This window comes from Pinus tabuliformis, chromosome 8 (assembly GCF_031772625.1).
Source record: "Pinus tabuliformis cultivar Carrire ecotype Pingquan chromosome 8, CPIR1, whole genome shotgun sequence".
In the NCBI taxonomy this organism is placed as follows: domain Eukaryota; kingdom Viridiplantae; phylum Streptophyta; class Pinopsida; order Pinales; family Pinaceae; genus Pinus; species Pinus tabuliformis.
Window position 1 is genome coordinate 1,599,172,633 of NC_142294.1, and position 21,846 is coordinate 1,599,194,478.

A 21,846-nucleotide genomic window follows, 5' to 3' on the forward strand; every position below is an offset into this window, starting at 1 on the left:
TGTTCCTAGAGCTCATAATCACTCTGTAGATACCATTACAAATAACATTATATATTGGCATTTATCACATGCATATACAAGAAGACGTACATAAAAAAATGGTGAACCATAATCGTCACAAAAAGATGCATAACCATAGATATGTATCATAATATAGCATTTTGATTCCACTTCTCTGAATAAATCTGACATGCTCATTCGCATGTTATCACAAAACAAAAATGGGGACCCAGATGTCCCTACGCATAGTCACTATTATTTGGAGGCTCCTGAGCCAACGACTCCATCCCACCAGCTCGTGGGTCTCATACTACCTAACCGACCATAACAATGTGCCGCGTGATTCCTCACCACTCTCAGGGAAGACCAATGCACTCATATGTATATCGAGCTTCTAGCTCATGCCACCCACACTCTCTCACCCTAGTTAGTAACATGTTGAATCTACATCGGAGATCCTCCAATAGAGCATCACCGCCCAATCTCTGTTGTGATGTGGCCCCAACCTAATATACAGCCCCAAGCATTGTAGATTGTCTCGTGTATCCAATCAACCTCACTGGTGCTATATCTACATACCACAATGTTTAGTAATCAATACCACATACACATGTTTCTTAAGCTATAAATGCATCAAATATATAACAACTTTCACTTACCATCTAGACCCCACGCTTGTCTCGGTGGAAGTGGTAAGTTAAGATCCCCTTGATAGTTTATACCACTATATAGGTAATCATCTATGTATAGTAGCATTTTCTCCCAATGTGCAAAAATCTAAGACCAAAACACTTTTCTAAATCCCTCTTCTCCACCTCATCACAGTAGCTTCCCCTAGCGATGCATCATGGGCTCTTGTGGACCCCCATCATAGATCTATACATGAGGATGAATAGTGAGGATATTCTCAAAGAAGAGTGAGCATAACACTATCCCAAATGAAAAGTTATCATTGGTCTTGCGTCTGCATAGTGCCAACTATAATTTCAATGAAGACAACATCATCTAGGCCCACCCATAGTAGGTCCCTTCCAACACACTCTCCACCAGCATCATTTCCCCCCCAATGATATGGTGGAAGGCATGACTACGCAAGATTTGCAACACTACTGCATATGTATCTTGTGTCTCAAGCCTCTCTAGGTCATTGATCTGAATGGTAGTGCCCTTTGCATGAACCCTAGGTACACAATGAAGATGAACAAGCTCACCTATATGCATTCCATGAGGCAACACTAGATGTATCTCCCCTACCACCCCTAAGGGGGGAAATCCCGTCAAAAAATATATGTCTTAGATTGTGATCTCGATCTTGTGCCATTTTTCTACAAAGGCCTCGTGATCTCAATCCCATTAACTCAAAATCATCAACAGCAAGGGCTCACCAACCCTCATCAAAGGGTTCTCTAAGAACTTTAGCATGCCATACCATGCCAAAATCCCTCACTACTTGATTCCCCTGAATCTCAGCACGGAGGGGCTCCAAATCGTGTTCTCACCATACGACCTTTAGCTCTTCCATACATTCAAAATACCATTATGTCTTGTCAGCTCAATTTCAAAGGCATGCATGTATAGTACTTAGCTTCATCTCACCATATACCACCAGTTCTCCCTATCCTCTCAGCCCATAACGAAGTTTTTTCCCTTGAAACTATGTTGGACACAATTATTAGCCTTGTTTTTGCATTCTAGAATGCAGAATAGGCCCCCAAGAGTGCGTTGCAACCATGAGGATGAGTAAGGGTCCCCCATAGTGAACTAAAGCCCTAATTTGAAAATCTAATCGACCAAAAATGATAAGTAAGGTTGGGCCACCTACCTCCAACTTGTAGATCTTGATTCCAATGGTCAGTTTCTCTGTTATGATCTCCATAAGATTTAGGGCCTTCTCCTCCTCCCCAAATTCTCCACAGATCACTATGCAAATGAATTGGGTTTGGGGTAAAAAAACCCTTTTATAGGAAAAACCCTAGTTTTTCCGTCACCCATTGCAACCAAACTGTAGCCCCTTTTTATGAAACATAAGCATCGTTGGAAATCTCTCACCAATTTATATAATGTAGGTTTTAACCCCATACAAAAATTAGTTGCATATGAATTCTAAAAATAGAAAATAAACAATGTGAGAGCATAACACATAAAATACATATACACAGAGATTTTCCCCTGGATCCCAAAATTGAGACTACTAGCTTGATTTTTCATTATTTTCCTTTCAATGTTACAATACATATATGTACTTGCCGAAGCATCCAATACCATGAACCAAAAGCCATAGCACCCAAAACCATGTGTGAAAACCATGCACAAGACCATAGGTAGGTTTGCCCCACCTAATATAGGGTCCAAAAAAATTTTCCCCAGGCCACTGCCCCATACCCTATAGAGGGGGGATAACTTCCCCTCTCAAACCCCATGTATAGTGGGGCGTCCACCCCCCTGTAACACCCCGTCTATGCAATCGGTACGATGAAAGGGGGGCTCTGCTAGTCATAGAAAGAATATAACACAACCCAACATTCTCCCAGTTGTTGTTTTCTTTCCATAGGGGGAAATAGGAGAGCTTAATTATTTATCCAACCCTGCAATGCCCATTTTTTCTCTACACCAAGAGAACTTCTTAGAGCTCACAAATTTTTTCAATGCATCTGCAGTATTTTTCAAAGTGTCTACCTTTACCGGAAACACATTTTTTTCCACTATCATATCCCTCACACAGTGATACTGAACATCAATGTGCTTTGTCTTTGAATGGTAAGCAATGTTCTTTGCCAGGAAAATTGCACTTTGGCTGTCACAATATATCCTTATAGCTCCCTGTACTAACCGCATACTTGAACACAATCTCTGCAACCAAACAGATTCCTTGCTTGCATGAGTGGTTGCAATGTATTCTGCCTTTGTAGTTGATAGTGCAACTATATATTGTTTCTTACTCATCCAACTGACTGCACCTCCAAATAGGTTAAACAAATAACCACTTGTATATCTTCTCTGATCTAGATATCTAGCCTAGTTTGCATAAACAAATCCATGAATATCCAAAACTCTATCCAATCTTGGTCTTCCTTGATGGCACAAACCATAATCATTAGTTCCAAACAAATACCTAAAAACCAGCTTCACTATTGTCCAATGCTCCTTCCCTGGTTTTGACATAAACCTACTCAATACTCCCATTGCATGTACAATGTCTAGTCTAGTACAAACCATCACATACATCAGGCTACCGACTGCACTTGCATATGGAACACGAGACATGTCCTCTTCCTCTTCTTGTGTCTTGGAACACTATTCAGCAGATAACTTCACACCTACAGGAATATGAACCTTCATTGGTTTACTATCCTGCATATTAAACCTCTATAGTATTGTCTCAACATACTTCCTCTGGTTTAACCAGAGCTTCCTCTTTCCCAGATCTCTTTTAATTTCTATTAGGGTCATATAATAATAGGATTCATAATTTTGAATTCACCATGTAAGTTTTGTAATATTGTACATACATTTTCTTTTTGTAAATGTTTTCCCATATTTAAAATATTAAAAAATGTAAAGAGGGTATGTCCTAAAACAAATATCAAAGGAAAAAAAGAATAAAGAAGAGATCTAAAAAGAGAGAAAACATGAACGCAAAACAAAAACAGATCATGAAAGTGTACAAGCCCAAGTGCCACTACTTTTTATTTCACTATTGAAAATAATGGTTGTGTGTAGTTTGTCATAAATGCCACAGCCCATGATAGTCAAATAGCTTAATCTTGACTACTTCATGCTTTAAATTTCATGTTTATAAATAGAGAATAAAGATCTAGCCAAACTGTTTAACCTTGGTAGATCAGTAGTTAGGGAGAGAAATAAAAATGTGCTCATAAGCTTAATCTGAGCCATTGAAAGCTATAAGGTTAGAATTAGATAATTTACATGTTAAAAGAAAAGGAAATAAAGGGTCTGTGAGTTTAAATGCACCCAATAAAGTGAAGAAAAAATGTTAAGATAAGCAAAGGGTAGGTACAAGAAAGGTTGTTAAAGCATAAGCACATTTATCATGCTTAATCCTATGTTTCAGTATGCAGGAGCAATTATGAAAGTGAAATGATGTTCACAAGTTGATTTGGTTAACTTTCCATCCTCTCATTTCACCCCCCACTACCTATTTACTAATTTTCCCCATTATCCCATCATTCCTTATGAAAATACCCTTTCCCTTCATTTTAACCCTTACCCCTTGGTTTCACACATTTCCCTAGCAAATTACCCTCCAAAGGTCATTTCCCAACCCAAAACCCCTTTTCCCTAGTTTGAAACCCATTCCCCATTGAAAAAATCACTTTCCCCTTGTTAATTTCCATATTTTATCTAAAAAACACATAAAACCCCCTTGTCCTAAGTTTAAATTCCCCCTCTGCATTACTTAATTAACTCCGCTTTATACCATATTTTGCCTAAAAAACCCATAAAACCCCTTTATTCTCGATTTATGTTTCCTCGTCCCAATATTAATTTTACATTAGAAACTTACTGTATTTTTACAATCCCGCCCATACACTAATACTAACATTTAACATTAATTATTTAATTCCCTTTGTACATATATCCCGTATTAAAATAATTCTGCATATATATTAATCCCAAACCCATATAATAGAAACCCGCATATATTAAACTATATTAATATATATCCTAACCTTAATCCCACTCTATTAACCCATCATGATATGTTCAATCCCACGATTACTCATTAATTAATTACAAATCAGTTGTAACTAACGCCCAGGCCACACAAATCTCCGCCCGATTTCCCTCCATGCATCTCGATCACATGATAGCCCTCCGCTCACCCACTTCAAAAATCAAACGACCCACATCCATATCGCATGCTCCCGTCGTCCATCATTTAAAGGACCAAGAGCATGCGAGATTCGTGGTTTTTCTCGGGCCCCTTCCGGTTACGTGACAACTTTAGGTGAACTTGCGTGCTCTCAGGGAAAAACTGCCTGACTGCCAAAAGCAGTGCGATGGCCCTTGAAACCACCTCCCCGTGTATGATGAAATTGCCCAGTATTCACACATTAATCCTGCTCTAAAAAGTTAACCGTTACCTGTTTAAAAGCTAAACCCCCCCTTTTACCCTTTTTTACTGTTATTTCATTACAAACTCTAAACCCTGAACCTCTGCGATAGACCAATTACAAAACCACCAAACCGCATGTCCACTGCACGAGAAAAACTCTAATTCACTATGATAGGACCTGCGTCATTTGCAATAAATCCTCGCGGAAAGTTTCAAAACCCTGCTACACTTACCTCTATTTTAATTGGGAAAGTGAAAAGCCATTTCCAACTCGACTAAGCCTCATTATAGTTCGAACTCTTTCCACAGACTTCCCTGTTCCCTGAAGCCATAATCTCCTTCCTGCAAACTTGTGTTTTTATTAACTATTGGTTTATTTTTGCAAGTGATCATATAAGACATGGAAAAACAGTTTTTATACTAGTTAAAAACCTGTTTGTTCAAGATTCTCAGGAAATTTACTCGAATGGTTTTCGTCAACAAAAGATTCAATATAGTAGCAGAGCAGAAGGAAACAATTTACACAGTAAAACGTTAAAATAGAGATGAAATCATTTTCACCAGCAAACAGTGAAAGATTCATATTGGCAACTCTCTAGGACATATCTTACTCCTCGTTACTTATGTCTTATTGTAAAAGGTAAAAGTAAAAAGATAACAAAGAAATAAGGTGGAAGAATTCACATTGAGTGTTAAAACAGATCAACAACATCATATTCACATGTTTACATAAAAGGATAAATAAAGGAGGCTGATAAAGTGTATCATATGAGAGATCATAAGTAAATATGACATCCAGTGTGAATACCAAACAACTAAGCAACTTAAAGGGAAAAAGATCAAAGACTAAAAGACAGCAGAACCTAAATAACGTGGACAATTTTCAGTCAATTGAAAGGTGTCACTATCTTTTAGCATCCAAATATTTTATTCCTAGAATAAATCCTAGTTAGTTCACAGGACATTTTATATTAATTTTTGTATAAATACTTCATAATTCGAACTATTGAGGGTGGTGTGTGGATTTCTGAATATTGATACAACTGACTGATCTACTATCGAAGGGTTATTGTACCAATTTCTAGTTGACAGACATGAAAAATTATAAAGAAACTTCTTTATAGGATTCATGTGTTGAGTTATCCCAGTGAAGCACAAATTTCATCTTGTTTATGTTCTTTTTCTAAGTGTTTCATAAACTTAAATGTTATCCAAATTTGGATGAATTAAATTGGAAATATAACTTAGAACGTGTTTAAGTACACTCTGTTTTGCACAGTTGATCATTTATATTTTTTCTTCTGATAACCAGATTTGAGAACCCTTAATTTGTCTCCCATCCCAGTTAACCTCTTGCATTTCTCTTCATAATCTGGTCTAAGGAATCCTTAACTACTCCTTGATCCTGATTGGAAATCATTCACCATCCAAGCTTTAAGATCTGATATTCCTCACCTATCTTGCCTTTCTTTATGGTTTGTTTTGTTCTGTTTTCAAAGCCCGATTGACTTCATATCCCAATGGAAAATAGACATTCATTTATCCATCTAAGTAAGTGATCCCACCACCCAAATTCAAATCAAAACCCATGTACAATCATAACTAGCCTAAAATCACATAACTAAAACAAAGTTAAATAAAAAAGAGAGAGCCCTCTCTGAGATTAGGAAGCCTAGATCCTAATCTCCAAAGTAGGTTTGTGGTTACCTTGGTGATTTATTTCTTTAACCTTGAGAAATTTTCTGAGTGATAACAATTTCCATGCCAAAATATAGTTTGCAACACCAAGATCTTTCATGTCAAATTTGGAGGACAATTGGGTCTTCAAATCATGGATAATTTTTTTGTCATTTCCAACCAGCAACATATAATCCATATGCAAGACCAAATAAATAATGCGGTCACTAATTAATTTAAAATACACACAGTGATTTTCTTTGCTTCTGGTGAAGCCAAATCCCTGTATAAATGTATCAAATTTTTGATACCACATCCTTGGTGACTGTTTTAACCCATGCAGAGACTTCTTTAACTGGCATACTATTTCTTTCTTACCCTTCACCGCAAAGCCTCCAGGTTGCTTCATGTAGATCTCCTCTTCCATATCCCCATGAAGAAATGTTGTCTTCACATCCATCTGTTCTACCTCAAAATCAAAAGCAACAACAACAAATAAAAGTAATCTAATAGAAGCTACCTTGGAAACAGGAGAAAAAATATCACCAAAATGACTTCTCGACACCTGGGAATAACCTTTTGCTACCAACCAACTTTGTATTTTCCACCTTTCCTTCTGCGTTTTTCTTCTTCTTGAACATCCATTTTTTGCCAATGGGTTTCCTTCCAGCTGACAACTACACTAGATTCCAAGCCTCATTTTTGTGCAAAGATGCCATTTCATCAACAATGGCCTCTTTCCGGAGTTTGCCATACTTTTAATCTACTACTTCCTTTATAGTTTTGAGATCATCATAAATAATAGATAAAGAGAAATTTGAACAGAAAGCAGATGGACTATACCTTTATGGCTACCTTCTTTCTCGAATTGATCTTCTCACAATCAGATTTTATGGATGTTCATCTTCTGATTCCTCTTCTTCTATAGAGTCTGATTCTTCCTCCTTTAGCTCAAACTCTATCTTCTCAGGTTCCTTTGGTTGGACTTCATGTTTAATAACATATTTCACCTATCTGAACACCACATCTTGGTTGTACACAACCTTCCTTGTTACTGGGTTCCAAAGGTTATAAGCCTTTAAACCATCCTTATACCCAATAAAGATGAACCTTTTAGATTTACAATCCAACTTTGTTCTTTTCTCCTTTAGAACGTGTACATATGCATCACATCCAAATACTCTCAGATGTGAAAGAGAGGGTTTCTTACCAGTCCATACCTCTTGCGAAGTATTATCCTCCAACACTAATGAAGGTGATCTGTTGACTAGGTAACATGCAGTCTCCACTGCCTCTACCTAGAATTCCTATACTAACCTGACACCACTAAGCATGCTTCTTGCCCTTTCCATCCACGCCTTGTTCATTCTTTCTGCAACTCAATTTTGCTCAGGTGTGTAAGGAGTAGTCTTTTGTAGTTCTATACCACACTTCTTACAGAATTCTTCAAATTCATTCTTACAAAACTCTACACCGTTATCTATCCTCAGCACCTTTATCTTCTTCTCTGTCTGGTTTTCCACCAAAGCCTTAAATTCTTTAAACCTATCAAATACTTCAGATTTCTTCTCAAGGAAATATATCCACGTATTCCTTGAGAATTCATTTATAAATGATACATAGTACACAGACTTACCCAGTGATGGAACCTTCACAGGTCCAAACACATCACTGTGCACAAGCTCTAATATCTATTTCTCCCTCTTACCACTAGAGGGGAAACTCACCCGGTTTTGCTTCCCATATACACAATTTTCACAGAAATCAAAATCCAGAGAGATATTAGTCATACCTCCTACCATACCTTTACCATGATGTATTTGAAGGCCCTTCTCTCCAATATGTCCAAGCCTTTGATGCCATAGTGTGGTCTTTTCTCCAGAGACCACTAGATTTTCTGCTCCACTTTCAGGAACCATAGAACTATTGCACTCATCAACAATAGTTCTACCTTGCAGCTTGTACAAATTTCTAATCCAAACTCCAGATTTCTAGCCAATGCAAGAATATGAAGAACACCCAGAAGTGTCCTAATACTTCCACCTTGCAAATTCAACTTAATGTTTCCTTGACCAATGATTTTAGCCTTCTTGTCATGCCCCAAGAGGAAATCACCACCATCATATTTCTCATACTCGCAGAACCACTCTTTATGGGGAGTGAAGTGAAAGGATGCACCTGAGTCAATCAACCATGCCTCATGATCTTCATGTGTACTTGAAGAAGCCAAGTACACATCCCCACCTTCATCTGAGGTGGTTTTCACTTGTGCAGAAGGAGCATCATCAGATCCCTTTCCTTTGTCAGGAGCTTTAGATTTACAGTGCCTTTTGTAGTGCTCTTCCTTTCCACATTTCTAGCACACCTTTACAGGTTTTCTTGGAGATTTAGATCTCCCTCTATATTTAGATCTCCATATAGATTTAGATCTCCCACTCGATGACTTATTTTTGTTTTTTTTCTGGGACCTTCCTCGTACAGATAAGGCATCACCATTCTAGATCTCCATATTTTTCTGTCTCATCTCCTCTGTCAGTAAGGACGAGACTATTTCATCAAATTGTAATACGACTCTAGTAGAGAACAAAACAAACTGATGCACTTATCTTCATTTGAAATTTTAATATCAACAGATAATAATTGACTTACTATATTATTAAATGCGTCGAGATGCTCTGTCACTGAGTCTCGATATTTCATCCTCAGGTTATACAACTTTTTCTATAGGAACAATTTATTTACTAGAGATTTAGATTGGTACAAATTCCCTAACTTGTCCCACAAAGCCTTGATCGTAGCTTCCCCTGATACATTCAACAATACTGAATCTGAGACACACAATCGTATTTTGCTCTTTTCCTTTTGATCCAAATTCTTCCATTCTTCATAGGACACTCCCATTGGTTTAGTACCCAGATCTACTGTGATCCACTTATCTTTATCCACCAATAGATCCTCCATCTTGAGTTTCTACAACTCAAAATTTGACCATTAAATTTCTCGATCTCTATCTTTCCACTGCTCGCCATATTCTTTCACCACCAAAATCGAACTCGTAGATCTCCCACTGAATAGGGTCTACCACAAGCTCGAGCGAAACCCCTCAGCAACAAAGGCGTCCCCTTGAAGCCAAAACAACACTAATACCAAATGTAGGTTTTAACCCCATATAGAAATTACTTGCATACAAATTTTAAAAACAGAAAATGAACGATGTGAGAGCATAACACATAAAACACATATACAATGAGATTTTCCCCTGGATCCCAAAACCAGAACTACCAGCTTGATTTTTCATTATTTTCCTTTCACTGTTACAATATATATCTATATATCTATATATCCACCTTCCCTTCTGCGTTTTTCTTCTTCTTGAACATCCATTTTTTTCCAATGGGTTTCCTTCCAGCTGACAACTACACTAGATTCCAAGCCTCATTTTTGTGCAAAGATGCCATTTCATCAACAATGGCCTCTTTCCGGAGTTTGCCATAATTTGAATTTACTACTTCCTTTATAGTTTTGAGATCATCATAAATAATAGATAAAGAAAAATTTGAACAGAAAGCAGATGGACTATACCTTTATGGTTACCTTCTTTCTCGAATTGATCTTCTCACAATCAGATTTTATGGATGTTCATCTTCTGATTCCTCTTCTTCTATAGAGTCTGATTCTTCCTCCTTTAGCTCAAACTCTATCTTCTCAGGTTCCTTTGGTTGGACTTCATGTTTAATAACATATTTCACCTATCTGAACACCACATCTTGGCTGTACACAACCTTCCTTGTTACTGGGTTCCAAAGGTTATAAACCTTTAAACCATCCTTATACCCAATAAAGATGCACCTTTTAGATTTACAATCCAACTTTGTTCTTTTCTCCTTTAGAACATGTACATATGCATCACATCCAAATACTCTCAGATGTGAAAGAGAGGGTTTCTTACCAGTCCATACCTCTTGCGAAGTCTTATCCTCCAACACTAATGAAGGTGATCTGTTGACTAGGTAACATGCAGTCTCCACTGCCTCTACCTAGAATTCCTATACTAACCTGACACCACTAAGCATGCTTCTTGCCCTTTCCATCCACGCCTTGTTCATTCTTTCTGCAACTCAATTTTGCTCAGGTGTGTAAGGAGTAGTCTTTTGTAGTGCTATACCACACTTCTTACAGAATTCTTCAAATTCATTCTTACAAAACTCTACACCGTTATCTATCCTCAGCACCTTTATCTTCTTCTCTGTCTGGTTTTCCACCAAAGCCTTAAATTCTTTAAACCTATCAAATACTTCAGATTTCTTCTCAAGGAAATATATCCACGTATTCCTTGAGAATTCATTTATAAATGATACATAGTACACAGACTTACCCAGTGATGGAACCTTCACAGGTCTAAACACATCATTGTGCACAAGCTCTAATATCTATTTCGCCCTCTTACCACTAGAGGGGAAACTCACCCGGTTTTGCTTCCCATATACACAATTTTCACAGAAATCAAAATCCAGAGAGATATTAGTCATACCTCCTACCATACCTTTACCATGATGTATTTGAAGGCCCTTCTCTCCAATATGTCCAAGCCTTTGATGCCATAGTGTGGTGTTTTCTCCAGAGACCACTAGATTTTCTGCTCCACTTTCAGGAACCATAGAAATATTGCACTCATCAACAATAGTTCTACCTTGCAGCTTGTACAAATTTCTAATCCAAACTCCAGATTTCTAGCCAATGCAAGAATATGAAGAACACCCAGAAGTGTTCTAATACTTCCACCTTGCAAATTCAACTTAATATTTCCTTGACCAATGATTTTAGCCTTCCTGTCATGCCCCAAGAGGAAATCACCACCATCATATTTCTCATACTCGCAGAACCACTCTTTATGGGGAGTGAAGTGAAAGGATGCACCTGAGTCAATCAACCATGCCTCATGATCTTCATGTGTACTTGAAGAAGCCAAGTACACATCCCCACCTTCATCTGAGGTGGTTTTCACTTGTGCAGAAGGAGCATCATTAGATCCCTTTCCTTTGTCAGGAGCTTTAGATATACAGTGCCTTTTGTAGTGCTCTTCCTTTCCACATTTCTAGCACACCTTTACATGTTTTCTTGGAGATTTAGATCTCCCTCTATATTTAGATCTCCATATAGATTTAGATCTCCCACTCAATGACTTTTTTTTTTTTTTTTCTGGGACCTTCCTCGTACAGATAAGGCATCACCATTCTAGATCTCCATATTTTTCTGTCTCATCTCCTCTGTCAGTAAGGACGAGACTATTTCATCAAATTGTAATACGACTCTACTAGAGAACAAAACAAACTGATGCACTTATCTTCATTTGAAATTTTAATATCAACAGATAATAATTGACTTACTATATTATTAAATGCGTCCAGATGCTCTGTCATTGAGTCTCGATATTTCATCCTCACGTTATACAACTTTTTCTGTAGGAACAATTTATTTACTAGAGATTTAGATTGGTACAAATTCCCTAACTTGTCCCACAAAGCCTTGATCGTAGCTTCCCCTGATACATTCAACAATACTGAATCTGAGACACACAATCGTATTTTGCTCTTTTCCTTTTGATCCAACTTCTTCCATTCTTCATAGGACACTCCCATTGGTCTAGTACCCAGATCTACCGTGATCCACTTATCTTTATCCACCAATAGATCCTCCATCTTGAGTTTCTACAACTCAAAATTTGACCATTAAATTTCTCGATCTCTATCTTTCCACTGCTCGCCATATTCTTTCACCACCAAAATCGAACTCGTAGATCTCCCACTGAATAGGGTCTACCACAGGCTCGAGCGAAACCCCTCAGCAACAAAGGCGTCCCCTTGAAGCCAAAACAACACTAATACCAAATGTAGGTTTTAACCCCATATAGAAATTACTTGCATACAAATTTTAAAAACAGAAAATGAACGATGTGAGAGCATAACACATAAAACACATATACACAGAGATTTTCCCCTGGATTCCAAAACCAGAACTACCAGCTTGATTTTTCATTATTTTCCTTTCACTGTTACAATATATATCTATATATCTATATCTATATATATATATATATATATATATATATATATATATATATATATATATATATATATATATATATATATATATATATATATATATATATATATATATATATATATATATATATATATATCTATATCTATATCTATATCTATATCTATATCTATATCTATATCTATATCTATATCTATATCTATATCTATATATATATAGACATGCCGAAGCATCCAATACCATAGAATGAAAACCATCGCATCCAAAACCATGTGCGAAAACCATGCACAAAACCATAGGTAGGTTCAACCCACCTAATATAGGGTCAAAAATAAATTCCCAGGGGCGCTACCTTGGATCCTGTATAGGGGGGCTAACCGTCCCCCTCAAACCCCCTATGACCCCCCTGCTGCACAATGAATGGGGGGCTCCACTAGTCGTGGAAATAATATAACACAACCCAACATATAATGGGTCTCCATTTTTTTTGGTAATTTAACACTTCACGAGGAAGCCATTTTTTCCATGAGGTCCCACTTTTTCACCTATTAAAATTGAATTTCTTCATTTGAGTCACCCTTGTTCAGAGAATTTGGGATGAGTCACCCTTATATCTATGGAGTCTATTCCAAGTCCCCTTGAGTCCAATTATAGTTTTCCATACATATTTTTGTCACATCCATCCCATTTTATTCATATCTGGCCTCCAACTCTATTGCTCCATCTTTGGAAAACCCCCGTTTGAGTTGTTGATCATCCCCTCCATAATCGAGTCAATTGCTACGAAGTCAACCATACATACCATTCTTGGACAAGGGAAGTCATTAGTTTGCCAATCATATTATTTCCTTCTATCATCATCCCTCATTTCATTCCATTAGTCACTCTATTATGGTACCCCATGCCTTTCTTAAAGATTCCTTATTGCCTTAACTTTATTGGGCCCTCTTTTGTTGACTTGAGCACATTTATTCCAGAAGACCTATTTCTAGGGAAATTTACCTTGGTTTTAGCTTCCATCCTTGTTCAGTGCCTTAGATAAAGCTAAGGGAATCATCATTTTACTTTGACTTGGTTATTTCTCACATGCTCGATGTCTGTTCCTTATCACAGGATTGAGAATCATACACTTGATGGTTATGTGATCCAGATGATTGTCCTAGTGATTCTCAAGTGTGTGTGAGATGTTCCAAACCTCATGAGGGGGTGGCCCTTTAGGTAGCCCCCATGTGCTCAAATTTCTGTCGATGTTGATCCAGCCTCAGATGAAGTTCCACAGATGTGATGGGTTCGGTTTCAACCACTTACAATGCCCATAGAATGCATGTCTCCTTTAGACGGTCCATTTAAATCTTCATAGCCCTTTCCTATTTAGTATGGCTTCTTGGGTTGCGACCCCCCCTCACCATGTCAACTTGAGGGGCATTATGTCTCACGTACTCATATGTTATTGTATTTAGTCTAGACCTTTGTTTTTCCAAGCGCTTTATGTACATGGACCCATTGTCTTATTTTATGGCCCATTGATGCCAACATATCATGTATTTTGTACTTTGTAGCTCAGCGCCACATTGTTGGGCTCACCAATATTATTTGTATGGTGTTATCTCAATGGATATGGTTATGCCTCCCCCATCTCATTTGATATCATGTACTTCAACATAAAAGGAGATTTCTATTAGTTTAGTTGGTCTCACCCCCTCCGTTTTTGCTATTCCTTACATTGCTTCAGTTATCTATCTATCTATCTATCTATCTATCTATCTATCTATCTATATATATATCTGACCCCCCTTTGGTATCTTGTGGAAGTGTAACCTACAATGTATTTCGGTCATATGATTTTCTCCTAACACTCATACATTGGGGGCAATTTGTTATCACCAAAAAATGATCACCTAGCCATTTCTAACTAGGTGGATCAAAATATACCATATAGGATTAATTTTACCATAGTAAAATCACTTTCATGATGGGAAATAATTTAGTAAACCATTTTTATTAAATTATTTTCTGATTTTCGATTCATTCTTCACCATGCTCATTATCATCGTCACCATTATCGTCTCTTTTCTTTTTATCTCCCATTTGAGTTCTTCACATTGTTTTTGGTTTTTTACATATTGAGAGAGAATATCGATTACTGAACCATCAAGGACATAAAAGGACCCATCCTAAGGAGGGGGATTTGTAGACCCTTTTTCTATATCTCTTTCACCAGGTGTCATCACTAAAATAATTTATTCATCTTAAATTCTTTCCATTTGGGTTATTGCATTGAATATCTATATTTTTGTTTGTTTCTTTGGATTGTATATGTTATTTTTGTTGTAGGTTTTTCCACTTTTTATTGTAGATCTGAAGCGTAAGCATCCACAAATTGTTGTTAGGTTCACTTGTCACCTAGTGACTTGAGTGAAGTTATTTTTGTAACTCTCCCAAGAAATTTCACACCAACACCTTGATTTTTCAGGATGAACTGATTTCTGTTCTTGCCTTCAATTTCAGTTTTTCTTTTTCTACCTTATCTCTCAATTTACTTGATGCTTCTCTGTTAGCCTGAACCTCAATTGCATCAGTTTTCATATCTGCCAAGGTTCTAGATTTTCATTCCCTCAACATTAAAGAAAAATCATCATCAAATTCCTTAGAAAATCTAACCATTACTATAGTGATTAGAGTTTTACAATCTAAAAGCATCTTATTGTAAATTTTATGAAGCCTCTTGATGAATTTTGACACAGGTTCATTAGGATTCCTTTTCAGGTCTTCAAATTTAGTTAAATAAGAAACATAATCTTTCTTTATTCCCCACTGATATATATGAAGATATTGGTTAATGCTTCCCATGTAGGAATAAAATTTGCTTGCAATTCTCTAAACCAAATCCTAACATTTGCTTCTAATGATTTAACAAACAACATCATATAAGCATCCTCATGTTCCATGTTCATATTATCTGCGAATTCTGAAAATGAAAATAAATGATCTTCTTCATTTGGTCATGTTTCCCCATTATATCTAGGCATATCTTTTGAATAACACTCATGAAAATCATGAATCTAAGCTACTCATGGTAGCACTAACGTTGCATATTTGGTTTCCACAATTGGTCCTATGCCAACCATTTGTTGTTGTTGTGAAATGGATTGTCTAGGAAACAACAATTTCTTAGAAGATGGCTGCCCTAAAATTATAGGCTTCCTTGAAAATTGAGGGTGAATGATTAACTTTTCAACTTCAGGAACAATTTTCCCTTGATCTTCAAAAGCTAAAGGATTTGTATAAATTTTAAGCTCCTCCCCATTTTGATTAGAAGTAGAAGGATAAGTGTGGATAAGAGAAGATATAAAATCTCCAAGTTTTAGATCAAGTAATTTTGGTTCAAGCTCTAGTTCTGTATCATAAGATTTTGAAATGGATACATGAAGTTGAAAGGATTCAAGTTGATGGACTAGTAAGGAAGATTGTAGGTCTACTCCCATAGAAATAATTTCTAAGACTTTGGGAGGAAAATCAAATAACTTAGAAGGTATAGGAATTGAAGCAAACTATTTAGGTTGTGAAACTATTTCTAGTGGAAGGGAAGTAGAAGTGGAGGCTTCAAGTGTATGTCTAAGGGAAGAAATTGGTATAAGTCTCTCTGAATCTGATAATGGAGTAAATAGTTGAGGATCTTAATGAGATTTGGTATGCCTGCATGAAGCTAGATTCAATTAATCAAGTCACTAGGTGAAATATTTTAGCCTGCTAGCCTCTTATTCACCATTAAGAGGAAAGTCTTGTTATTGTCATAGGGAATATAATTAAAAACTTCGTTCCCCGACAATGACACCAATCTGATGTTGTTTCTTTATAGACAGTTCTAGGTTCAGGAATTGTGCTAAAGCATCTGAATGAGGATTTATTTAAATTGACAATCAATGACCCAAAACATTCGATGTATATAACTCAAAGATTTTAAATATTTCTCAAAGTGTTGATTCCATTACTAATAGCATGCAATGTTTACATGTCTATGATAGATGAAAAAGAAGATTTATGATAATTAAATATCCTTCTTGATTATGTACATGCTCAAATAAGAAGGGGCGTATAGAATGATTTCTATAGCTAACACTTATATATTTAATATATGACAAAAGAAAATACTTTCAAGATGCAAAGGTACTAATTTAAACATATTGTTTAATTACTTAGTCTCAGTGAAGATAATAAATTTGCAAGGGTAATCAGGGAGATCAAAACTCAATCTAGTATTACCCAATACTTTTATATTACCTTAAACAAATGAATAATAACATAAATGATTACACAAGGGAGACTCACATGACACAAATGCTGCTAAGAACTGAAGCTAGGAGCCTTTAATTATCTTCAAAATTTCCAAAAATACAATAATGTCTCTTGTTCTATCAAAGTATCAACCCTTCTTATTTCTAATTACATAGTATATATAGGGTCTCATTAAAAATATCTAGTCTATTACACTATTTTACATAAAATAAAGTCTTATCCAAAATAATTTGGATAAACCTAATCAATACAACTCAAAATAGAAATTCTAGAACCAAATTAGTGGAATTTTTACACTATTCGAGGATATAGTTTCTAATTGTTTACTTTAAATTTGGTTCCTCTAATTTTTCTCTTGTTCTTTGCCCAAATTATGGCTCTGAACTTTCTTTCTGTTTACTCAATAAGTTTGAGGAAATTGTCCCACTTATCATCCTCTGCAGATGAAAATTTTATTACTTTTTTGTATGTTTCGTCTACCTTAGTGTCTTTTTCAAATGAGGACGTGGTTACAAAAAGATGGTGAATTTCATATGAAATGAATAAATCATTTTCTAAACCTTGGATAAAGTTTCTACCATCAATATTTCCTTTTACTTTAGAAAATTTTGAGATGTCTATTGCTATATCGTTATTTTGATAATCTTCTTATTGGATCAACTGGACACAAGAATCCCTTAATTATAGGAGTCATTTTTTCTAAAGAACAAAAAAATTATTATGAAACCTCTTGATCAAATTTCTTTTTATCAATACCTTTCTCACTTCAATTATTTTGTTTTTCCTATCTTCAATTCCCAAGTCTTCAAGTTCCTCTCTAGTTTTTTATTTCAAAACTTTGATAATCCTTGTTGCTTCGCTAGGTTTATGGTCCAACTCCTCTTTGATCTTAGGAATGGCTGATTTTTCTTTGTGCAATAGTTGTTCTTGTTAAAAAATAATATCTATTGATGTACAAACATTTGAAATGGATAAATTTATGTCTATCTAGATCTTATCTTTAACTTTTGACAAATTTTGTGCACTGACTGATTCATCCATATATTTTTCAAGTTGTCTAGTAAGCTTGAAATTATTTTGTACTTCTGCAAGATATGCATTATCTTCCTTGATTTTATTATCTTCTACCTTTTGTAATGATGCTTTTAATTTCTCAATTTCAATATTCCTTAATGATAGATATCCCATATCTTTATATAATTGTTCAGTTGAATCCTCGCTAGTTGACCCTATCTCTACTGTTGAAATTCTTGCACTAATATTCTAGGCTTTCTTCTACAGAAGTTTCTCCATATCTGACTCCATTTTTGTATTTGAATGTTCTGCTAAAAAATCCTGTGTAACATATTCTCTTTTTCCTTCTCTAATTGTCCTACTTCTTGAGCTTGAGGATGCTTTGTTGTTGCCAATTTTAATTGTTTTCGTAGTGCTTGAATGTATGCATTTTTGTTTCTAATAATTTCTTGGGAAACATCAATAAAATTAGGATCTAATCCTAATTTTATTGCAAGGTATTCTAAACATTTTATCCTTGTATCCTTTGCTAATTATGCCATGTTTTCTAATTTAAGTTGAGAATGAATATTATTCAAAGAAGGTTGTAGCTTTGAAGCAACCATTACTGAAATTGTTAGAGAAGAATATGTCATTTCACCAGCTTGCTTGTGTAGATAAATTTGATCTATGGGATGGATCTTTTTTGTATCAAAAGAAAACACTGAAGCATTGTAATCATCTACTGTTTTTGGAAGTGGGATTTTTTTCTCAAGAAATTCCAATTGAAATTGTCCTATGTCAAGGTATAGTGTAGACAACAATTAGGTTTGGGTAGTAGAAGTCTATTTCCAGAACTAAAAATAGGTTGAAGCCTTTAGAAGTTCATTCTTCTTCTTCATTTATATGAATCTAGCATAATTTGTTCACCAAGAGAAGGGGAAGTAGATGCATCGGGAATTATTTCTTTAGCTTATTGCAAAGTGAATATAGGTGTGCTTGATAACATGATTGTAGTAGATACTTTTGTATTTTTCACCTCTGATGATTCTTCCTATATATATATGTATATATGTATATATACATATATACAGATATATATATATATATATATATATATATATATATATATATATATATATATATATATATATATATATATATATATATATGTATATGTATATATTCTCCTCTTAAAAACTCTGAATTCTGATAATTTAGACCCTAAACCAACAAGAGACATACTTTCACTTAGTCTCTTTAACTCTTTTTCTTCAAGTCTTGGAGTTTCCAAGGCTATTTGACTAGAAATTTTCTCTCCAACCTCCTGTAAATTATTTTCCTCACATACTTCCTGATTAGCATATTGTTCAATTTATGGTTTTGAGATATGAGTATAAGGAGGATATTTTTTCTCAACTCTAATAGATGAAACTACTACTAGATGGTCATAATTCAAATTGAAACTTAGTTTCAACTTAATTTGACTTCACAAATTTTCCACCTCCTTATTAGCTGCTTTGGTATTTACTATGAATGGACCAATTTGAGGTTTTAGTTTGAATTGAGCATTTTTTTTTCTAGATACAAAATGAATTTCATCCATATGCATGATTTGTCTTATTAATTCTAGAGTAAAAATCCTCATGGGTACAAAAACTGGCAATTTGTATGGTGGCAACTCACAACCATAAAATCTGGTCTTTGTGAAATTATGATATAAGTACCAATCTCCCACCTTTGAATTCCCTCAGATGCAAAATTCGTTTAATTTTTGTTGATATCCTTGGGATTGCATCACTACTGAGGAGACATAATGATAAGTAATAAATTGATCTACAAAATCACTAAAAGAGTAACCTTCTGAATTCCTTCTGACTAATGAAGTCCAATGAAAGACAAACTGTGGCCTTCCTTATGAGTCAGGCTTTTGGAGTGGCATTTTGAATGTTTCAGACAAGTGATATAGAAATAAATACACCAATACAAATTAATGTTTAAAATATATCTATGCACTTAATGTCAAGAACTATTCATGAATGTTATCTGAAATACACTAGCCAAAATTAAAAATAACAAAGGGATTTTTACTAGATGAAAAGAATGACAACAACCCTAAGATGACTTCATCAACCCATTCATCACTCTGGTAGAAAACAAAAATAGAAATTACTTTTCTAGATAATTATGGAAATTTTGCTGAAGAATATGGTGGATTATGACGAGGTAATTTAGATCCTTCTGGCATATAAGACTCAAAGATACTAGCTTGCCATTGAAAGGTAAGTTTCTAGTAGACTTCCATTAGCGAATCAACTAAAAATGTATGAAGGGAACTTGGAGGATTAATTTTCAAGGCCTGGAAAATAGATTCTGGTGTTGTTTAGAAAATCTTCGGCAAAATCACATAACCAATCTTTTGTCGACGCGTTTGGAACCAACCAGTGTGGTTCATTGTTAGGACAAGTTGAAGAGCCAATCCGGTGTAGCTTGAATAAGTAGAGTGTGCAGAGACTCAAACGGCTATATTTCTAACAGCTAAATTTGACCTAATGATCTTAGTCAAACAACCAATTTAGTTATTACCATTTTTAGAAATAACTAAAACAGGTAAATTTGTTAATTTAAATAAATGATTATGTATATCTAAAAACAAATAAATAAAATTCATTATTATATATTAAGAGAATTCATTTGATAATTAAAATATCCATATTTTATTTAATTCTAATGGTCATTATATAATTTAAATACAAATAAATGGTATTAAATTACTATTATTTTTAGAATTTAGTCACATTAGGTAATAGTGTATATATTTAATAATAATTATTTAATGGTCCATTAGATCTTCTATATTTATTTTTTATAATATATCATTTTTATTTATTATTTAAATATAATGGTCCATTCGAAATTAAATTAATAAGTTATATACAATAATATATGTTTAATAAATAATCTATATTTACTCAATAATTAATAATACCAATACTATTAAAAATAAACAAATATTATTCATGTTAAATCATTATTATTCTTAGAATTTAGTTACATTAGGAAAATACCAAAATTGAGGGTTGTTAGAGTCCATGTTTATTAATACTAGTATAACTAATATTATCGGTATATCATATATTTGTTTCTAATACTTTCTTATTTATCCTTTAAACTTAATGGTCATTTGGTAAACTAGATCTCCTCCTATAATTAAATTAATAATTTATATTCATTAAATAATCAATATTTATTCAATAATATGTTATTCCAATAAAATTATAAAGTTAACTCTGTCATTAGGTAATTATATTATTACTAATACGGTTTAAAAAGAGTTTTTAGACAATAGTTAAAGGGAAATTCAATTCTAAAGATATAGTAGAATTAGAAATAATGGCATAAATAATTGAAATAATGGAAGAAAAAATTCTAATCTAATTATAATATACCCAATAGTATCATAAACAGGATAAGGTTAATTAATTAATAACTTAATAATAACTCAAACACTCCAAAACAATAGGACTATCTCGCCAAAAACAGAGCTTAAGGAGAGGGAAGACAGAAACCCTAAGACCTAACAAAAGGGGGAATGAGGAGGCTAGGAAGACAAGGCTGGGACCCAGCAACTGCTAATCCTCCAGCCATCATCCCTATTAAGATTGTTTGGCCTTTTCTCAATCTCCAGGGCCTCTCTAAATTTACGATGGTGAAACTGTGCAACTTTGGCAATGACTTGAGCC